At 45.6% G+C, this 22,508-nt stretch overlaps 1 protein-coding gene across 7 annotated transcripts in view; it reads right to left on the reverse strand.

Moving 5' to 3' along the window:
• Positions 1-22,508, reverse strand: part of Tafa4 (TAFA chemokine like family member 4) — a 233,867-nt gene that overhangs the window by 203,301 nt on the left and 8,058 nt on the right. For 2 of the 7 annotated variants that reach the window (XM_063286714.1, XM_017592897.3), the window contains exon 1: positions 10,500-10,755. The exons of 4 other annotated variants lie outside the window; for them this stretch is intronic. The gene's annotated coding sequence lies outside the window, so the exon portion shown is untranslated. Of the gene's footprint in view, positions 1-10,499; positions 10,756-22,508 lie in introns of those variants that run through there. One more of the 7 variants, XM_017592898.3, reaches the window with a different exon arrangement.

Raw genomic sequence — 22,508 nt, forward strand, 5'->3', positions numbered from 1 at the left:
ATGAAATGGGTGTATCCCTTTCCATAGACAGGGAAACTGAATCTCCCTCAGCACAGTCACAAGGGTACAAGGCTGGAGGGCAGAGGTGGGAATTGTAGAACTCCCTGTATCCTCAGCAGCTGAACTTCACATAGAATTTAGAATTGAAGCTCATCGCATGCATGGGTCTCGGGTCACCTGCTCAAAACCATGAGGTAGTAAACACGATCACACTCAATGGCCAGTCACACAGCAGTGCCGTATGAAACACACCTGTACCACTAGGAGCTAGAATTGCCTCAGTAAACAAACAAGGTCGGGCTCTTGTCCAAGAGCCTTCGACAAGTTGCTTCATTTTATCATCCCCAAACATTTGAGAAGGGCGGTCCCATTATCCGTGTTACAAAGGAGAGTTGGGCACAGTGGTGTCATGGCTTGCCCAGGGTCAGGTATCAAGAGGAACCGAGCTATAAACCCACCCTCCAGCACCTACCTGCTTAGCACTGAGAATACGACCTTCCTCAAATCCCAAAGTGTGTGTTCTATAATAGCTACAGTTACTCCTCCCTCTAACTGCAAGCAGGACTGGTTTCCAGTACCTGAACCATTACATGCCCCAATCACACATGCTAGTGGACTGGTTCTCAACCTTCCTAATGCTGTGACCCTTTAATACAGTTCCTTGTGTTGTGGTTATTTTCACTGCTATTTCATAACTGTAATTTTGCTGCTGTCGTGAATTGTGATGTAAATATCCGTGTCTTGCAATGGTCTTAGAGGACCCCTGTGAAAGAGTTGTTCAACCTCCAAAGGTTGAGATCTTCTGCTCTAACGGGCACTGTCTTCTGGCTTTCTGCCTCTGTTGTCTTCCACCTGTATGCGTATGTCTTTGAACAGGAGCCTGAGAAGCAACTGTAAACTTCCCAAACATTCACACACTACATGCACAGACAAGAGGCCACTTGTTCGTCCCAAACACCATGCACAGGACGGCAATCAGCAAACTGATCTTGCCTGAGAAAACCTGACAACAAAGTTAGGAAAATCGCTTTCCAAAGTCTTTTCAATCTAATAAGTAATTTCAGACATCGTTGGTTCTTCCAATCAATGGTCATTTCTATAATAGATGACAGGAACAAAAGAAAAAGAGAAAACCCAAGGTCAGAAATCCTAAGAGAACTTCCCCACTTCCTTATTTACATCATCCTGAAACCGTGACAGACCCAACGCATTCACTCAGTCCACATTCTCCAACCCTTCCTGGATTGCTGGATGCTGGATACTGCAGGTCACAAACCCTCCACCAAAAAGGAGCTCAGCACAGGCTTTGAAGGAAGGCAGATGGGGGCAGGGGAAGGGGCAGGTGTCCACGGGGAAAGCAACTATTAATCTCAGCTTGATCTGAATCTGAGGTCTTTGAGTAGAATTCAGAAATCCATGAATCAGGACGAGAAAGGACATAAAAGTAGCATTGTATCTTCCCAAATCTCTCTTTGAAGTTCATTATCTTCTCCTATTGTAAATGTCGCCAACAATAAGCACCTATGGGAATTGTATTGTTCCTACAACTGGTCACAAATAGGAAACCTGGGTATCTTTGATCTTCTTACAATTTATTGATAACAACTTCAAATGCATGTCTGTCAACAACCAGCACTTCCACAGGAATGGACCTGCTGTCAGTTGGGTGCCTTGTCTGGACACCTTGAGTCTCATGTTCATATCACACAGTCCTCTGGTGTTTACACCACTGAGCCCCTGTACAGGCTGCTTTCTTTGGAATCTAATGCAGTTATGTGTTTTAAAACTTATTCTTGGGAGCCAGGGAGATGGCTCAGTGGGCAAAGTGCTTGCAGAACAAACTTGGGGACTTGAGTTTGGATATCCAGCACTCAGGTAAAACCCAGGCAGGGCAGCAAACACCTGTAATCCCAGAATTGGAAAGTGGTAGGCTCAGAGACAGACCAGCAGGCACTGACAGTCTCAGTTTCCATGAAAGACAAATAAACAAACAAGCAAATAAATAAATGGTGGAGCAAAAAGATACCCAGCAGCAACTTGTAACCTTTATACAGACACACGTGAACAAGTACACCAACACACACACATACACACATACACACACACACTCTCTCTCTCTCTCTCTCTCTCTCTCTCTCTCTCTCTCTCTCTCATACCCTCACCCACAAAATTTGGAAAGCCAGATGCGGTGTCACAAGTTTAAGGCCAGCCTTGGCTATACGGTTTGTTCCCAACCAGTCTACACTGCAGGGTAAAACCTTGTTGCACAAACAAAAGAATAGAGCTGGTGAGACAGCTCAGTGAATGAAGGTGCCTGCCACTAAGTCTGATAAACCCAAGTTTGATCCACAGGACCCTTGTGACAGAAGGTGAAACCCATATCCAACAGCTTGTCTTTTAAGCTACACACATGTACACACAAGATAGATAGATAGATAGATAGATAGATAGATAGATAGATAGATAGATAGATAGATTGATGTGAGAGAGAGAGAGAGAGAGAGAGAGAGAGAGAGAGAGAGAGAGAGAGTAACTTAAAGAAAAACTTTTAAGGAACAAAAAAAAAATCACCATAATTCTGCTTTGCTGACTCCCCAGAAGGAGCCACAGGAGTCACACACAGAAAGGGTTAAAGAGCGCCCACTTCAGGAATTGCAAGCCTTGCTCACTCCTATCCACATAAACTAACCCAATCACCCATGCATTCTGTAAGAAGCCTCAAAGTGGACCAGCAGATGATGTAATTTTTTCTATATAAGACATCAACTTGTCATAGAAGTACCAGGAAACTGTTACTGAATGCTTTTTTGTTGGAAAACACACACACACACACACACACACACACACACACACACACACACACACAATTTGTCCTATACAGAGTCCCATCATTTCAAGTGCCTCTTGCAGCCACTTTTCTGTAATATATTCCAACTTGCAAGTACAGAAATGGCCTCGTTATCCCCACAAAGGTCCTTCAGAAAGTCTATTTCAAAGCGAGCACCTCAGAAAGTTAGCCCACAGTTGGAAAACTGGTGCTATAAATACTCATGGCCCAGGAAAGCAACATGAGTTTGACTCTGTGGCTGTTTCTTCAAGGAGGAAACCGGGAGAGTCTGAGGCCAGCTCAGGCTGCTGAGTGAACAATGGTGAGAAAGGGAGCTAAAGTCTCTAAGATCTCCAGGATGACAAGGGTCAGAGGTCCTAGAACAAAGAGACCCTTGTCATCCTGAGAAAAGCAAAGAAAATAAGCAGGCAAATGTTAACAAAGAGATTCACAAAAGGCTTGGAAGTGACTGCTGACCAGGGCTAGGATAAGAAAGACCAGTGACAATGAAGCCAAACCATCAGCATCAATGGGGCCTTGGTATAGGTCTCCCCAAAGCAGAGCTTCAGACAAGACTGTGAGACAAAAATGCTTCGTAAGGTTGATATGAGCAAGGCGGCTGGATTCCACCAAGCCTCCCGACAACAGCAGAGATGCAGAATGATATTCCAGAGGCCGTTTATTCATCAGTTGTGCCCCGCCTAACAGGGAGGGCTTCCCTCGGGAGCATTCACTTCCGGGTTAAAGAAAGTGAACTTCCGGACTGCCTGAACTAACGTGCTACTATATATGAGGAGGCCCCATGAGGAAGTAGGAAGGTGCTTGGTGACTTCTAGGGCCAGAATGGGACTCGCTGGCATTTGCAGATTGTCAAAAATCAGAAAGCGCTATAGAGATGTACCATGAGGTAAAAGAAGTCTCTCCTACCCACAAATGTGGAACCTAAGCTTTTCCTTCTAGAGGACCTTCCTCCTCACTAAATTTTTAGATTCATTCACTCACTACCTAACCCCAAGGAATGCTGGACACTGGCACGCCATAGTGAATAACTCTGGCTAGTTCTCTGTGTCTATAGACCCTATAGATAAAAATGTTAGCATTTCAGATATTGAGTGTTAACACAGGAGATAAACGACAACGGGGAATAAAGTTGGGACAGGCAGAGAGGGTGACTGGGCAAGTGAAGTCAGGGGATATCACTGGAGCTAGAATCTATGGCATGAGACAGCCTGGAGCCCCAAGGAAAAGGCATGCTGAGGCAGAAGAGTCAAACCCTGAGGTTCCCAGTGCAAAGAGCACATCAACGCAGACTCCTACAAGGTGAGGAAATAGAGTCACTGTGGCATCCAGAGCTTACAACCGGGAGACCCCAAGCCTCTGTGGCAATTCCTGTTTAGACTCTAATGTGCTCTGTACCGGTCACAGGGGCCTCTCTTCCAACAGGCTTCTAAGCAAAATGTGTGTGTGTGTGTGTGTGTGTGTGTGTGTGTGTGTGTGTGTGTGTGTGTGTGTGTGTGTTATCTACATATTGCTGGGCCCAGAATTTCAGTAGGCCTTACCCAAAGTGAAAACCCCAAACTAAATTTCCCTGCAATAAATTGGTGGCGTCTCAGGGACAGCAGAAGGTACTCGCTCTGTCCAGATTTCTCAGTGGTACATCAAACCATGGCTACAGACACCAGAGAACACAGCAGAGGCTCAACCAAAAGGAAGCTTTATAATACCAAAGGAGAAGGTTAGAAAAAAGCTGGTCTGATGCCAAAGTAGGAATGGGGCCAGCGTGCTGGGAGACTGTCTAGCTCATCCCAGTCCCTCTTCTCTATCTTTTTCTATGATGAAGGACCTAAAACAAGCTGCCCTTATATCCAGCGTGTTTTTAAAAGATCAAAGCTTAAGTAAGTAAGGTAATGTATGGACCTGAAGTACAGAAGGAACAGGAAGTATAATATATATCTGTGAAGTCACATAAGGTTTTAGACACACACAGTATGTCAGATGTGGAAGCCAATGTAGTCATGATGCTCCTCAAAGCAGCTAGTGTCCTTCCTTAGAACAGCAACTCCCCCTCTCCCTCTCCCTCTCCCTCTCCCTCTCCCTCTCCCTCTCCCTCTCCCTCTCCCTCTCCCTCTCCCTTTTATACCCCTGCCATGCACACTGATTCATGGATGAGAAAAACACGTGTTGGTGTCTCAAGTCCTTCCCTGGACATTGCACCTAAGAATCTCACCAGTCGAGTGCTCTCTAATTTCAATTATTGGAGCCTTTTAGTTTTGGAAAATTCCATATGCAAATAAAAACAGCTATCAAAGAGCTCTTAATTTAACATTACCCACCAAAATCACACCAAATACTTGTTACATGCATTAACTTAAGTGAATCTTGCAGCAGCCATCTGAGATAGAGCCTCCCTTAAAGCTCAGTCAAACACAAGAGGTCCTGACAGACTCCATAAGAAAACTGGGATTTAAACTTGTGAAGGTCCAATGCCAGCATCCCTTTATGGACCCCAAGCTGTAGAGATTTGTTAATTGGGTGGTACCCAGAGCAAACTCTCCTTGGTGATGGAGCTTAGGAACCTGACTGTAGAGACGACCTTGGATCTTAAACAGAAACCTCACTGCCCACTAAAAAACCAGTTTCCAGACTTCATTACACCCAATATGGAAGAGTTTCACTAAAGGGATTCCAGCCTAGTGAAGGACAGGAATCGGAATGAAAGAAATCTTGAAGAAATTGACCTTCCTCTAATCCCCAACATGGCCAAAGCAATGAAGGTGCCTTGTCCAAAGAGAAGGTAGAGTCTCAATAGGTTCCCAGTGTTGCTCCCTACAGAATAGCTTTCTTTGCAGCCGGCTCCCTCTAAGTCATCTGTTTGAGACAATGCCTCAGTCTTAAAATGAAAAATTGCCTGTCTCCCGATATGCATGTCAAGAAGGGGAAAGGGCTCGGGTGAGCTGAGCCCAGCAGCAAATGGGAGAAGTGACAAAGGGGCTATTTTTGTTAGGCTCCAGGCTAGGAGAACTACAGAAACACGTGAGTCTCAAGGCTGGAGAAGACGGTGTGAAGCTGCCGGTCAGACAGCTCGGTACACATTGTCCATTTGTGTTCATCAAGAAGAGTGCAACGTCTTCCACAGAGGGCACAAGGGACACCGGTGAGAGGGAATTGAGGTTCAAACTATATGCCTCAGTAGTGAGAGAGTCTGCCCTCTCTAAATAAGTGCAGAGCTCCCGGCCCTGATAAATTAAACTCCAGACTTCTCAGGGCAGGCAACCAAAACTTCAGTGAAACTCTGAAAAGTTCTGAAGAACAGGGATCTCCCAGCAATTGAAAAGAAACAAAATCTCAAAATCCTGCCAGTCACCAGCCGGGAAGTGTCGTACCAAAGCCAGGCAAAGTTCTCAGATGCATTGATTGGAAGCAAGGCTAGGATGCTGAAGAGAATGAGGCAGGAAGATTGAGTTCAAGACTCGCTGGAGCTACATCCTGAGCTGGAAATGGAGCCCAGTTGGGAGACTGCTCGCCTCCCATGCATGAAGTCCTAGGTTAGATCCCCAGTGCTGCATAAACAAAGAACAGTGGTGCTTGTCTGGAATCCAGCACCAGGGAGGTAAAGGTAAATGGATCAATTGTTCAAGATCATCCTTGGCTAGGTTGTAAGTTCAAAGTCAACCTTGGCTATAGGAAACACTATCTTAAAAACATAATGTAAGAAAAAAATATGAAGGGAAAGGAAGGGGAGGGGAGGGGAAAGGGAGGGGAGGGAAAGGGAGAGAAGTTGTTTCAGAAGCATTTCTGAAGTCAAAACCCAGTCACCTGCCGGGGCTGGAGGCACAGCAGAGTGACTACTGTCAAGCTCTCATGGCTATCTGGTGGCATTTGGTGTTTCATCCTTGTGGCCACAGGACTGAGGTCTTTTAGTTGGTTCTGGTGAAAAGGCTGACATCAGTACCTAAGGATCACAGCTGTCCCTTCAGACGTCCATTTCCAGGCATGTCACTCACCTCTGCAGTCCACCACAGAGACCTAAGAAGCTAGTCAGCTGGTGACACACAGGGTGAGATGCCCCAGTCATACAAGGCCCTGCAGAGGCAAGTAGGTTTCACTCAAATGCAGAGGAGAAGACTACACAGGGCATGTGCGCTAGGTCGTGCAGGTCACCAGGGTATGGACACTAAGATATGTGGGTCACCAGGGCATAAGCACTAGGATGCCCAGGGCACTGGGGCACAAGCACTGGCGCTAGGATATACTGGTCGCCAGGGATACCCTAAATACCTGCCTGTGACAGTAACTCCAGTAAGTCCCATGTATTCTCATCCCTTATCCATAAAAGGGAATTCCAGACTCGTTAACTTACAAGCTCTGTTTTGGGTAGAACCAGAGCTTGGCTTTGTCTCCACAGCAGCATTTAAACCTCATCGCCACAGATCTGATAAAATCCGGCTAAGAAGGCTTAAGGTTAAGCTGGGTGAACTGGAAGAACCCTCGAACCATCACCAACATCATAGAGCTTTCATCCTCAGAAGTAGAATTCACTCAGTAGCCACTCACTTCCTGTCATTTCTAGACTTCTGCATGGGGTAGAAATTCTTGTGCTTCTCCTCGGGGACGAGATCAGTGACTCTCAAACTTTAGCACTAAGAAGTCTTCCGTAGAGTGTATTATAAAATGTTTTACTGGATTGTCAGTACTGGATTACACCTCTCTGTCTGTCTCTCGGTCTCTCATCTCGGTCTCTCTCTCGGTCTCTCTCTCTCTCTCTCTCTCTCTCTCTCTCCCCCCTAAACCCCCCAAACACATCTGTCTGTGTGTGTACCTGTGTGTGTGTGTGTGTGTGTGTGTACTCACATGCACAGTATTGGGGTACAGGGATTTGTAAAGCCATTCCCAGTATGCTACATTGATGCTGGAGATTTCAATTCAAATCTTCAGACTTTCCAGCAAACACTGTGACCAGCTAAACCATCACCCAACCCTCATTTTTCTTAATTCAGCACTTAATTCAACACACTTAATTCAGCAAAACAAATCCCATATGCCGCCGTAGATCACGGCACCACCATAGGTTTCCGAACATCATTCAAAGTCTGATGCAATGCTTGGTACTTAACTGTTTAGGAAACACAACCGCCACTTCCTGTGGAAGAGTTGGTCAGAAAAACTAATTCATTCCTAATACCTCCAAAGAGGGTCTAAGTCTACCTTTATTTTCTGAATTCACACTTCAGTAACTACACCCCCCCCAAAAAAATGCTAAGGGCACTGCTCACATTCTGAACAGCACGCTGCCGAAAGCAGACACCACCGAGGCTTTAGAAGAGAGCAATTATGCCAAGGCAATCAATAAAATGAACTGTAACGATTAATCCTCCGTAATCCATTTTCTTCCTGTAGAGGACTGCAATGGAGTTTCTTAGTAGCCTTTCCACATATCACAATCATCTTCGTCTAAGACAGAAACGCCAAATATAAAACCGGTGATAGTCATTTAGAATCAAGCGCTCTTATCTGAGACATACACATTCCCTGTGTATTTTGATTGACAGGGCAAAGGGAAGGAGATCTAACAAACCACCGGTGTAGTGCATTATGGTCAGCAGGGTCCCTGGGCTGCTTCCCTGACACCTTTCAAACCCCCTCTCAGGTGATGGGCGTGATCAACAGTGTCACAGACGAAGAAATAAACATGTAAAAGAGGCTGAGGGGGGCTAGAGGGATGGCTCAGTGATTAAGAGCACTGACTGCTCTTGCAGAGGTCCTGAGTTCAAACCACATGATGGCTCACAACCATCTGTAATGAGATCTGATGCCCTCTCCTAGTGTGTCTGAAGACAACTACAGTGTACTAATATATAATTAATAAATAAATAATTTTAAAAAAGAGACTGAGGGGTTTGGTTTGTCAATGGCCACACACATAACTGTGCACCTCTAAGCTGAAACTACTGGCTACACTCTCAAAATGGGGACCCCCTCCCCAACACAGAGCACATCTCTGCATTGTGAAATCCGCACATCATTTGCTCAATAAATATTTAGAACCCTTCTCTGTACAGAACCCTACCACCCACTACCTGGATTTTAAAATTAACCAGAGCGCCAACAGAGAGGAGGGACATACAGCTACCAGTTTGCATGAGAAGGAAGGGCCTCAGTTCAGTAACTCCACAAGGACAGAACAGGAAGACAATGGATGTGAACGGAGCATTCCAGGCTGAGCACACAGGTGGGTTCGTTCACATCTGCAGGTTGCCACTGCCTGGGCTCAAAGCCCTTATTAGTAGTAATACATTTTTACCCATGCAGTTGGCCCTGGTGCCCAGATCATCAGCCCAAGCGCTGTGAAATCATTTCAATTCTCTGCGCTGCTCCTCTGGGGCCCTAGCTCCCCTCCTGTCAGCACTCTCGGATCAATGTTTCATCCGCCACGTTTGAGAGGATCGCTGATCCTTCTCATTCATTCTTCAGATCCAGGCTCACAGAATGTTTCCCGCACCCTTTATCCCATTCTTTCACCTGAAATCATCAGCATGCGCTGGGAGGAACCCAGCCATCCCTTCCCCGTCTGTTTCCCACTTTCCAGAACATTAAAGAGAAGCTCGCTCCTAAGGGGTAGAAGAGCCAGTTTTGCTTTTTCTAAACCTGCGTTGGTCCCTTTAATCATAAAACAACAGGAAAAAAAAAAAACCCAAACCAAAATATCTTTTGACTTTGACCAGTCCCGTTGAATTGGGGGCTCTTTGTTTGCTTGCAGAATAGTGGTACATCAAAAGCCAAAAGGGTTGGGGTGAGAAGAGGGAAAGGCATGATTAAAAGTCTGCCATAGCTCAAGGACACAAGCAAAGTGTTAGCTGCTGGACTTAACTACTGCCCACTAATTAAATGCAAAACAGTGAGGAGCATGAATGTAAAACAGGATGAGCAAAACTATGTGTCCCCACCCCACCCCCATAAAATGTTCTGATCTCCCTCCACCCCAGCCTGCTGCAGAGCCCTACTCCAACCCTCGGACCAGATGAGCAGCCACCAGTGCTGTTAATCAACACTTTCCCAGCGCCTGCAAGGACCTCGGCATTCAAAGAGAATGAATAATGGGTTCAGTTGCAGACTGCCAGGCCCAAGGTGCAGCTGGCTCCTATTCAAGTGCTCCAGGATCAATGGCTGGTCTTTTAAACCCCAAGAGGTCAAATTCAATTCTCCTTCTGGGACAGCCTGAACATCGGGGAGCCCTAAGAACCTCGGCGGGGTTTCAGAAAAGCCAGGGGAGAATAAGAAGGAAGGAAGAAAACACATCAGTGGCTGTTAAACCATCTGTGGATCCTACGGAAGGATGCACGGTGTCCCCCCCCCCCACCCCACCCCACCCCACCCCCCGGGTTCTAGAAAACTGGGAGGATGGTGACTAAAGACACTAGAAGTAGGAACTCTTTCCTCCAGGGCACTTCTGAAGCCAGTGTATACTATAAAACCTCAACTCTGAGAGACTTGGGTACTTAGGATCTGTCACTCCCACAGGGATGAACAAAGGAAGACTGTCAGATATCTTTCACTTAATAGCACTAACCCCCACTGATTATAGCAACAGCCAAAACTGATAGCGTACACAATGACCATCTGCATATAATAAAAGGTTACTGCACCCAACACTGTGCTATAGCCTCACTCCCACCTGATGGTATCTCTGCCTGTGGATGAGGACTGACCAAGGAGCTTCCTTGTCTGCCGAGAGTTGCAGGGACAGAAGCCAGCCTGTCAATCCAGGCAGGCCTCTCCATAGGCAGTTTTCTGCACCCTTTACACCTGTTAGTGGGGCAGGGCAGCCAAATAAAGATGGCCGCTGGAAACCGGAAGCGGAAACGGAGAAGGCAACACTGCCAACCTGGGAAGCAAGGGATGACAGTTCATAACTACAACCTCAGCGTTGGAGAGACAGAGACAGGCTTGCTGGATACGACGGGCTGGAGGTGTCTGCAAAAGGCAGATTCATTTAGTCCAGAGGTTAAAGCAGAGCCTTCGAAGCCACGCAGCCTGGGTTCCAACCCCAGCTGAAAGGGTAAGAGCTGCCAGAGTGCAGTCTCCACTCCTGATTGCTCCTCCCGTACCCTCTTCCTGGCACGAGGTCCTGTGGCGTGGCAATCACTTGGAGAAATTGCTTGTTACTAATCTGATCAAAGTTTCAAAGATGCTCTTGGCAAGCTTCTTCACCTCACATCCCCCACTGTGTGCACAGTAATCCCACCCATCCCCATGGAACAGGGGAAGAGATGGAAAGATCTGGAACAATCCTTGACACACAATAAGCCCATGGCTACTGTGGTCCTCTTTTTTTTATCATTTATTACTTCCGGCAAGTTGTAGACCTGACTCACAATTACCTTCAAAAGCAAAGCCATGCTACAGAAACGCATGCTCACATCGACCAAACAAGCATGAGAGTGTTCATAGAAGCTTTCTTTATGCACAGCAGCCAAACCTAGAAGGAACAACAGCCCTCCCACACTTAACACAGGGTGGGTTGGAGTGAACTCTTCATACTGTAGAAGCCCACACAGTGATCATGAAGACCTGCCCCAGGCAACAGACTTGATCCTAAACCTTGGAGAAGAATACACACTCTGAGTTTCCATTTAAATCCAGCTTCAGAGAAAGAAGAAAGCTCTTCAGAGAATGCTAGTCAAGTCACCTGAGAGGAGTGGGTATGAGGAGAAGAGGGGAACAAGGGACCTATGTGGATAGGGGAACTTCAAACTTCTACTTCATGGATTCAGGCTATGAGCATATGTAAAAATCCACTAAGTTCCAAAACACTTAATGGTGCACAAAGCCTCGGTTTCTTAAGATTCTAAGGGAGTTTTACATCAATACTGTCAGTTTCGTGACTTCAGGCCATCCACAGTTTTAAAGGCTGCTTGAAGAAATAAATGAACTGGGATGGGTTTGTTTAGTTTTGGGTTTTTTGGGGGGAGGGGTGGTTTTGGTTTTGGACTTTGATTACAGAGATTGGGAAGATGGATCTGTGGGTAAAGTACTTGCCTTGGGACCACAGGTACCTGACTCAAATCTCCAGAACCACTAGAACCCATGTAAGCTATGAGTGGTGGCTAATATTTACAATCCCAGTGCTAGAGAGACAGAGACAGGCTTGCTGGCCGGCCAGCCCAGCCTGGAGAGCTTCAGACCCCTGAGAGGCCTTGTATCAAAAACAAGATAGACAGCTCCTAAGGAATAACAGTCAAAGTTGCCTCTGGCCTCTACATACACACACACGATCACACATGAACACACACATGCTCATACATGAATACACACATACCACACACATATACACATGTTCACACATGAATACATGTACATGTTCACATATGAACACATACATGCATGTTCATACATGAACACAATCATATATGAACACACGTGTGTGCACACATGAACACACACATACTCCACACACAAATACACATGTTCACACATGAACACATACATACCCCACACACAAATACACATGTTCACACATGAACACACAATCACACATGAACACACACATGTTCACACATGAACATGCACATGAACACACACACAGAGGCAGGAGATATGAATGAAGTGTGGGAACAGTAGACTTTGAATCAGCCTGGTCACTGGTACAAGGAGACAAATAGGCCTTCATTCTAGTCCAGGATCGGACAGACTATGCTCAGAGGCCAAGCTCGACTCAGCTCTTTGCCTGCTTAAGCAATCTGCAAAGGAAAAATCATTTTTCCCATTTTCAAACAATTGGGGAGGAGCTGAGGGTATAGCTCACCATTAAAACACAATGAGGTACTCAAAGTTACTCACCAAAGGAATATTTATTGGCATATAGAAATAATATGAAAATCAATTTTCATAAATTGTTATTTATGAAATGCTATTAAAATGTGGCCAGGTTAACTTGCATCTCATTCTTAGCTCCTTTCTTTTCTAGGCCAACGGATGAATGTGGCTGCCAAACTGGAAATAGTTACCATAGCTCTTTCCTAAAAAGATTCACCAAGCCCTGCTCGAGCTGATGTGAACTTTCATCCTTGCCAGCGTTGCTCCTCCACAGAGCCACCCCATGCTCCTTATCCCTTCTCTGAGGATCAGTTCTCAAAGGTCGCTATGAGTCACTCCTGGTGGGCATCTGACACTACATGAAGTACACAATGCCTAAAGTGTACGTCTGGGCCCAGAAAACTTAAGGCAAGCTCTGGTTCAATGGCACCAAACCCAGCGCCCTCTTCTGGCTTCCATAGGTATTGCATGCATGTATTACACAGACGAGCAGGCAAAAGACAAAATAACAAACAAAAACAAAAACAAAAACCTCCTGCACATAAAATAAAAATAAACAAATCTATAAAGCAATTTAAGAAAATAATGTTTAAATTTCCACACAGAATGGAAGATCAGTGTTACTTCCAAACAATTGGTGGAGTTCTTCCTATGAAACATCCTACATCCTATCTCCATTAGAGTCAATTCTCCCTCCCTTAGCAGACGGAAGCTCACAGGAATCAAAATCCACACTAGAATTAAGAATCATATTCAGCCTCCTACCTCGTACAAAACAAGCACTTGAGGAATATATGAGGAAAGGGGAAAAATGCATGTAAGAGAATTTCTATTCTCTTTTAATAAATATTGAATCAACCAAAATATGCTGAATTTACCCGCTCGTTGCTTCCGAGTATGACTATTTCTCTCTGCAATCGCAATAACTGTTTCTGACAGACAAGATCAAAATCTCCAAGGGCAAATGTGTACTTTAGGAAATAGAGTAAACACCTTGAGTTCCTTCCCGTGGAATGCTGGCGAAGAAACAGGGCGAGGATTCCTCCACTTAATGTTAATCATTTATGAAATACTGTGGCTCACAGCTGGGCAATTGGAGTCATTTCAGGCAGTAAATATACATTTCCTGTCAAAACACATCAAACGGAGAAGGCTTCAATTTATTTGAGAATGAGTTGTAACTAACTTCCAGATTGGCAATTTGGAGAAATCTCTGATGGTGTTTAATACCCTTGACGGTTCTCTTTTTTTCCGTTTTATTTTTACTTTAAGACTTTTTTTTTTCAGTGCCAGGGATCAAACCCAGTCCTTGTGCACGCTGGGCGAGTGATCTGCCACTGACCTACATCCCCAGACCCAGTTTTCTTCACTTCTTGCCTCCCCAGAAATGGTTCCAGTTCACTCCTGTGTCGAACCTCCCCTCCAATTTCAAACCCACCGTACCCCTCCCTTCCCCAGACCCTGGGTTTTACAGGACTCCAGTTAGGTGCACACCTCAACCCTGTGTTGTCTGTGTAGGTCAGGGGCTTTCCCCACTGATCCTTCTGTTGCATCACTTCAGCCCACTGAAAATAACAATGATCTAAGAAATACAGGCGGCTACACAAATGGCTTCTCGCGAAAATTAAGTCCCATAACCAGAGATTTATGACAGGGCTCTGGCAGCACCAATAGACTAAGGTTGGCCACCCACCCCAGCATAGCAATTAAATAGACAGTAATGGTGAAAAACGGAGGTAGGAGATTTATTCAGGGTAGCCACACTGGAAACGTTTGAATAAAATGAAGGCATCTAGTGACCTCAACCTTTCTTTGGGTACCACGTGAAGTTTAGGTTTAAACGGCACAGCCAGCAAGAGGTATGCACATACCTCAAGAAACCTCTCTGAGGAGGTAGCAGAACGTTTGTACGATCCAGAGATTGGGAAGATCGCTAAGGATCAGTGTGCTCCGGACATAATGTGACTATCGCACGGGTGAGCTCACAGCGGCTGAGGCTGCCTGCGCAAGAGCAAGCACGTCCACAGCCCAGCCCTTCAGCACCCTAGACAGAGCTATCGTTTCCTTAGCACAGCTACGTGATCTCAGCCCAGCACTGGGATTACGGGAGCCCTCTGCCCGTGGGTGCCGGGGATCCAAGCTCGCGTAGAGCAGTCAATTTACTGACTAGGCAGTCTCCTCAGTCCCATATGCATAATTGCAGAGGATATGCTGAACTCCAGAATTATAAATTTCGATTTAAAACCCGGTTTCTCTCAGACTTCCTTTAGTCACACCTTTGACATTACAAACCAATTCATGTACTTTCAAACCTCAATTGTGTAAGTGTGACGGTGAGTGCCTGCGATCTCAGCACTTGGAAGGTAGAGTGGGAAGATCGGTAGTTGAAAGCCATTCTGGACTACATAGGGAGTTCAAGGCCAGCCTGTGCTACAGGAGATTCTCAAATTCCTTGGCCTGTAACAGCAAAGACCTGCTACTTGAGCCAATTAAAGAAGTATGGCGGTGGGAGGCGGGGAGTGGAGGGAGATGTACTATATCTTGTTATCTATGACGCATCATCCCCTCCCCCCGCCAAGAAAACTGCACAGCCCAAGGAGCTGTCTGAGGTGCTGAAGGTTAATGGCCGTATTTACACAGTCATCAATTCACTTTCACAAAGAACTGCCCCTTAGGACTGTATAGCAATGGACAAGGCCCCAGACAGAGCAGAGCAGACAAGCATCTCCGACAAGGAGGGGCAGTGCCTGATAAACCCTAATGATGCCATTTTGTTTGCATTTCCCGGTTTAGCTCCCCATTTATAGTTTAAAAGTCCTGGGCCTCCTGCTCAGCAAATCAGATTGTCCTTCCACCTCTCCATCACATTTAGAAATCATTCTAAAACACATTGGTACTAGTAAACTGTAACTGTAAACTGTGCCTTATATCACAGTGTACGCCCACCCCTTCTACCTGCACTATCTGATATGGTAGCCATCACAGACACAGCTGATGAAAGCTAAATTAGTTAAACTAAATAAAATAAAGGTTAAAATGTAGGTCCTGGTTAGGTCTCAGAAGCCCAGGATAAATGGCTAACTGTGGTGCCTATTAACATATCAAAGCAAATGCTGGCCAACTCCCCCAGCATCCCTTGGAACCTATGGCTCCTCCCAGCCCTTCTCATCCAGCCCCCCTACTCCAAACCTCTCACTTCAAGGGTCTGGGCTCTGTTTTCCTTCCCCCAGTTTGATCCCTGTATAACAGCCATTTTGGCTACACAGTCTTTTGGTCTCTTGACCAGGCAGCCTAGTGGTCAGAGGCTCCTTTCTTGCTCTCCCTCCCCCTCTCTCCTTTCGTGGTCTAGTTTAGTCTACCTGCAGGCATGTTTACCTGGACTCTTCCTTCTGCCTGCTTTCTCCCTTATACCTACAATAAAAAAAAATCTCTGTACTTCAGGAGGTGTCAGGTCCTCCTCCTTTTCTTTCTTTTTTGTAACCTAGTTCTAACTCATAATAGACACACTTACCGAGCCCATGAGGGAATGTGGCTTAATAGCAGACAGCAAGAATTTGTGGTTTTATGCATGTTTATGCATAAGTGCACACATGCATTTGTGCAAGCAGGCATATGTGTTTGTATGAGGAGGCAAGAAGACAACCTCAGGTGTCGTTCCTCGGGCACATCATACCCTCCCTTCCTTTCTGCCTCCCTTCTTTCCTTCATTTCCTTCTTCCATCCTTGATTTTTCTTTTTTCTTTTAGACAAGTTCTCTCACTGGTCTGGAACTCACCAATCCAGGCCAGCGGGACAGTGATTTCTGGGGTCCACCAGTCTCTGCCCAGCAGTGGAGACGTCAATATATATATATATATATATATATATATATATATATATATATATATATTCTCATCAAGTTTAGTTGGAGTGTTTAAGAATATGTAAGACTGGGAACTAGAGATGACTTCAATGGAGCAAGCATGAGTTTGGTTTCCTTGGCGCCCATCCAAAAACTCCAGATGTGTTCATGCACATCTGCAACCCTGCAGAGCAGAGGCAGGAATATCGCTGTAGCACAGTGGACAGTCATTCTGGTTAATCAGTGAGCTCCAGGCTCCCTGAGAGACTGTGTGAGCAGATAAGGAAAAGAACAAGAGTAGAAGCCTCCTACCATTGACCTATCAGCTCCACGTACAATCAAACACACATGCGTGAATGTACACACACACGTGTGTACACATACATACACACAAAAAAGATTGTAGTTGACAGATTTAACCTTTGACACCCAGAGTCTGACCTCCAGGGTTTACATAACTTAATGGTAGGAGATACAATGGAAAGACTCTGTGCATCCTCTCATTTCCCAGATCTACCCACTCTAAAGCACATCCTCTCACGAGGCAATTCCGCTTCTGCCCTAGAAAACCCCTAACATGAGGGACCCGTAAGCGTGAGAGGCCTTCCCTTGATAAATACCACGTCTCAGTTAATGCCATGCACAAACTTGCTCACAAGTGGTCTCCAGGCGCCCTCCTCCCTAACATGAGAACATGAGGAAAATCTCAGTGTGAATTGGGGAAAGAGCAGTGAAGAAAATGTACATGAACAGTGGAACACTGGGTGGCCGTTAAAAGTACTGAGGAGGCTCCACATGTATCTCAGTGTAAACGGATCTCAAAACCAGCAAGTGAAATACTTGTGAAACCAAATATCTGCTGTGATGCTATTTAAATGAACAAGTTCACCAACAGGGCTGGATTTGGTGAGCACACTTAATTAAAATGATGAGCAGGAGAGTTTGAGGCATTTTAACGTTAAAGTGTAATGGTGCACGTGCTTCCTAATTCTTTCGATTTATTGACACTGACAAATCTGCTTCACATGATCAGAGAGGCCCACCCAGGCCTCCTGCCCACCCATCCTTCCTCCCAAGGTTCAGTGTCACTTGAGATATAACGTAGAATAGATATTTCTTGGAGCTGGAGAGATAGCTCAGTTGGTGAAGTACATGCTTCAGACAAGGCCTGAGTTCAGTCCTCAGAACATGGATAAAATAGCCCAGTGTAGTGACACTCAGTCTACTGCCAGAGCTTGGGCATCAGAGACAAGAGAACCCCATGCTGGCCAGCCAGCCTAGTTTACTGGAGAGCTCCCGGCCAGTGAGACAACCTGTCTCAAAATCAGAAAGTGACTGGTGTCTGAGGAACACCACCAAGGTTGTCATCTGGCCTTCACATGCACAGGCACACGTACACCAGACATACACGAACATGCACATCTCCCCGTGTTCAGAAGGAGAAGAGTTGAGCTCTCCAGTGTTGGCAGATGGAGAGGAGAGTAAAAGGCAACAGCTACAGTTTCTCTCAGGTGCCTTTTACTTCTACTCTTTTAGCTTCCGTGTGATAAGTCGGGCTCCTGAAGAGTCACTGTGGTCCTGCATTGTGACAGGCGGCTTTACTGCTACCATGATGGTGCTTGAACCACTGTGACAGTTGTGACAATGTCACCAGCTGTACCCAACCATGGTTCCTTAAAGTGCATATTTGCTTTTGAGGAATGGTGTTTTTCTAAAAGGAGGAAGAGGAAGAAGATGAGGAGGAGGGGAGAGAAAGGAAAGAAAGAAGGGAGAGAGAGAGAGAGGGAAAGAGAAAGAGAGAGAGAGAGAACGAGAACTAGCTGTTTCGATGCTTCTAAGTCTAGCCTCCATGGGAGCTATGTCTAATTCTGTCCTCTCGGCCACTGAACTTGGAGCCAGGAGCCTCATCTGCTGACTGTCCAGGTCTGACATAGGCCCTAAGGACAGACAGCCAGGGCAAAACACACACAAGTGACAGTAGGACAGAGATGGCCAAAGTGAAACTTAACTTGCCAAGGGGACAACCACGACTGAGGGGTCCTAAGGAAATGTTAGTGCTGGCCTAGTCACACAGAACTCAACTGTGAGAGAGAACCAGGGTTCCATACACCAGCCATGGAACAAAGAACCAGCTCTGTGGGGCAAGGAAATCAGATGACTGCCCTGGCCCAGGAGTTCAATGCTTGCAAAGTCTAACCTTCCTGCCTACACCCATGTGTTTCCGTAACTCAGACTCCCTTTAAAAAATAGAGGAGAGAAAGACCTCACCAGTCCCCATTTTACTTAATGAGTAAGTACAGCTCCATGTGTTGGCACACACAATAGGCCCAGCACTTGGAAGGGCCAGGAAGGAAGACAGGAGTTCAAGGTCATTCTCAACTACATAGCAAATTCAAAACTATCTTGAGCTGTATGTATATATTGAAGAAGAGGTGAGTGTTTTATAGTTATTTTCTTATTCAGGGGAGGCTCACATTTGCAAACGTATACGTTTTTTAAACAATGTGAGCCAAAGTAAAACCCCACTCAAAGCTTCTCGCTTAAGCAAACACAGAAGGTAATTGATTCCTTCAAGTGGCAGAAGAAAGCAGCAACCTATGCGGATACACTCTGTAGCCCCTCAAGTCCCTTAACTCTATCGACCTTCCATCTTCTGGTCCTGCCCAGCAACTCAGTTATTCTCAGAACGGATGAGATCTTAAATCCACATCAGCTTTTAACATCTGCCAGAGTCTTAACAACACAGAACGAAGCAAAATCCCCATACGCCACCTGCTGGTAGGAGTATAATTTTAAATCAAAGTCGAAAAGGGTGTAGGAGTCTAGCAGGCTCAGAACCAAAAATCTCGCAGGCGTGTTTCCCCTGCCAATAGAGACATCAGCGAAGTGGCAGAAGGCTGGGTACCCTGTACAGCCAAACCACTTCCATATTTGTTCAAACAACTGCGCAGCTGTTTCCAAACCTTCCACTACAGCAAGTGCACCTGGTGCAAACTGAAGGACATTATCAACATCAGTTTCTCACGTAGGACACTGATTGACTCACATTAATTTATGCTTTGGGCTCAGTAATTTGAATCAATCTTCAGAGCCATACTATTTAGACAAGCTTATCAGAGGATTACAAAATTGACTAACTCCCATGCTAATCAAAATGGCCACGTTTTAGGAACGGATCTTTCGCTTCTGAAAAATGTACTAATCCTGCAAGGTGTTGCTCAGCGTACGATCCAAGGCTAACCCCCATGGAAGTCCCATGCACACTTACAGGCTCCAGCAGAGATGTGCTAGATCCCAAGCCCTGTGGGTTCAGCAAGCCCTCCAGGTAAATCTTATTTACCAGCAACTGGACATGCCGGCACTTGCCTGTAATCGAAGAGCTCCAAACTATGAGATAGAAACCAGACTGAGTTACATAGGAAGGTCAAAGCCATTGCGGGGTTACATTTGAGAGAGCCTGGCTCCTGAGCTGGGGAGATGGCTCAGTCAGTAAAATGCTTGCCGTACAATATGAATCTAATCTCAGAACCCAAGCAGAAACCGGGCAGTCCCAGCAGCAATCCCAGTGTTGGAATGGCAGTAGCAGGGGACACAGTGGGACTTGCCGACCAGCCAGACTAGGTGACTGCATGCTCCAGGTACTGTAGGAAACGTCATCTCAAAAACTGAGGTGGGCAGCAGTTGAGAAAGATACTAATGTCAACCTCTGTGTCTCCATGCATACATGGACATGTATACCCACACAAACATACAGAGAGTGGCAAGGAGGGAGAGAATATGAGACAGACAGACAGACATCCTGCAGACAAACAGATTTACTGCAGACAGACAGATTGATTGACTCACTGACCCTGGCTTTAAAACAATAAAACAGTGAGGCAATAATACTTCAGTTGGAAGCAAGTGCACAACAGAAGGCCAATAAAATTAATACAAAATAGATTTGAAAACTCCAGCTTTCTGAATTTTGTAAAATGCCATTAGCCTGAACCTATTTCATCCCCACTCCTTCTAAGTAAATGAAGACCGTGAAGCTCATATGGGAATGCCGACAACGGCGTGTGAGTTCGTGTCTATTTATGCTGTGGCTCGGAGATATTTGCACATCAAACCCGAATCTGAGTTTACACTGGGGATCCTGGGTCTTTTGTAAATGTGGAGAGAGTAAATTCAGAATCAAAATGTCTTGAAGAAACAGTTTTCTAGGAATGTTGCCAGTCCTTTCTCTCAGGGTGACCTTAACTTTCAGATTGAGGAATCTTCCCCTTTCCTGATTAATACTTCAAGGGATGATTAGTGGGCTTTGTTCATGGAGACAGAGGGACACCCCGACTCATGACCTGCTTTCTCCAGAGCTCTCAAAGCTGTGACTTTAGCAGGGAGGTCCAAGGTGGACAACAGACAAAAGGGTGTGCCCTGCTCCTGACTCCCGAACAAAAACTATGGAACCCCTGTGCTCTAACCCTTATCATCTTCCTTCTCAATGACACGGGGAACTTACAAATGAACCTCACACACCTGATGCAGGATTCCATGGGTCCCCACCTTCCCCGATGCCCTTGCTCAGATAAAGGCTTATTTCTGAATCTTTAGAATCAAATTAGGACCTCGTCAGACACCTATTTGTGCAAACGTTAATTTCAAGTGTATTTAAATACCATTGCCTCTTGCTTTCCCCCATCTCATCAAGCAGAGTGCTTCCACTGTGTAATCAGGACAATGAATAAACATGGGGTGCTTACAAAGGCCTCCAGCACCGCCAAACTGATCAATTGTTAATTCTACCAAGTGACAGAACGTGCCTTCCTTGGCAGCGACTCCATCAAGCCATGATTACGGTGGGAAACATGCCCGTACACGTATTTCCAGTGCCTCTGGAAAGTAAGCCCACCATCATCCCTGGGATTCCACCTTGGGTTCATCTGGGTTACTTCCCCTCCCAGCCCACCTCTCCATGCCACCTCTGAGAGGCAGAAATTGTTGTGGCATTTACAAAGTCATGGGCTACATGATTATTAATTGTCAGAGGTCTGGAAGCAGCTATTAACAGACTAAACAAGCACAGAGTATATCCAGTGGGCCCTTATTATCTGGGTAAAATGACAATTTCATAATAAGCATTTGGCCCGGAGGATCCAAATCACCATGAAATGCTTTTGTGTGTTGGGACGAGTGCAGTCAACACTCATCCTGGAGACAACACATTCCTTAGTCGTCCTATCCCCACCCAGGCCTAGGCCAAGCACCAGGTCGGCCGTTTTGTGCAGGGAAAGAATGAATGACCTCTTAAAGGCTTTGCCTCTGCTCTGCTCTGCTCTGCCACAGGCTACTGGGGTGTCTTCATCCCCGTGTGCCTTTCTTCCCTCTTGCATAGAGGACACTAATGACGGTGTCTGCTGTGCAGGACTCTGGGAACAAAATGGCTAGTGTGGTAAAAGGGTACAGCCACTATGAGTGGTTGCATGCTATTGCTAAGGAAAGTTAGGCACAGAATTCCATCAGATCCAGAAGCCCTACTGTGGATACATGACAGAAACAACTAGAACCAGGGACTTGCGTGACTATTGCATTTGTAACAACAGTTTGATAACACACAATTTGGGTTGGTTTTTTTTTTCCCCCTCAGGGGCAGGATTCGAAGTTGAGTGGGCAGGGAAATGGAGAGGATCTGAGATGAACTGAGGGAAGAGAAAGAGCATGACCAAACTATATTGTACAAAAATAATCTTAATTTAAAAAAGAAAAATATAAAAGGATATTTATACTTACTAGTCAATGCACATTTTAATTATTGTACCGTCTATCTCATATCTGGGATTTATCTTACTAAAGAACTATAATATATAAATATATGTTAGAAAGAAATAAAATAGACATACTTTATAGTGAGCAAGAAAAAGATAGGGGCCAACCTAAATGTCCGCTGACAACCCCAGAGGATGTAGGAGTCAAACCCCCAATAGGGAAGCAAATTCTGGTGCCTGCTGCAACATCGATGACCCTCGAAGCCATTGTGCTAAGTGACAT

The sequence above is a fragment of the Rattus norvegicus genome, chromosome 4, assembly GCF_036323735.1.
Source record: "Rattus norvegicus strain BN/NHsdMcwi chromosome 4, GRCr8, whole genome shotgun sequence".
NCBI classification, from domain to species: Eukaryota; Metazoa; Chordata; class Mammalia; order Rodentia; family Muridae; genus Rattus; species Rattus norvegicus.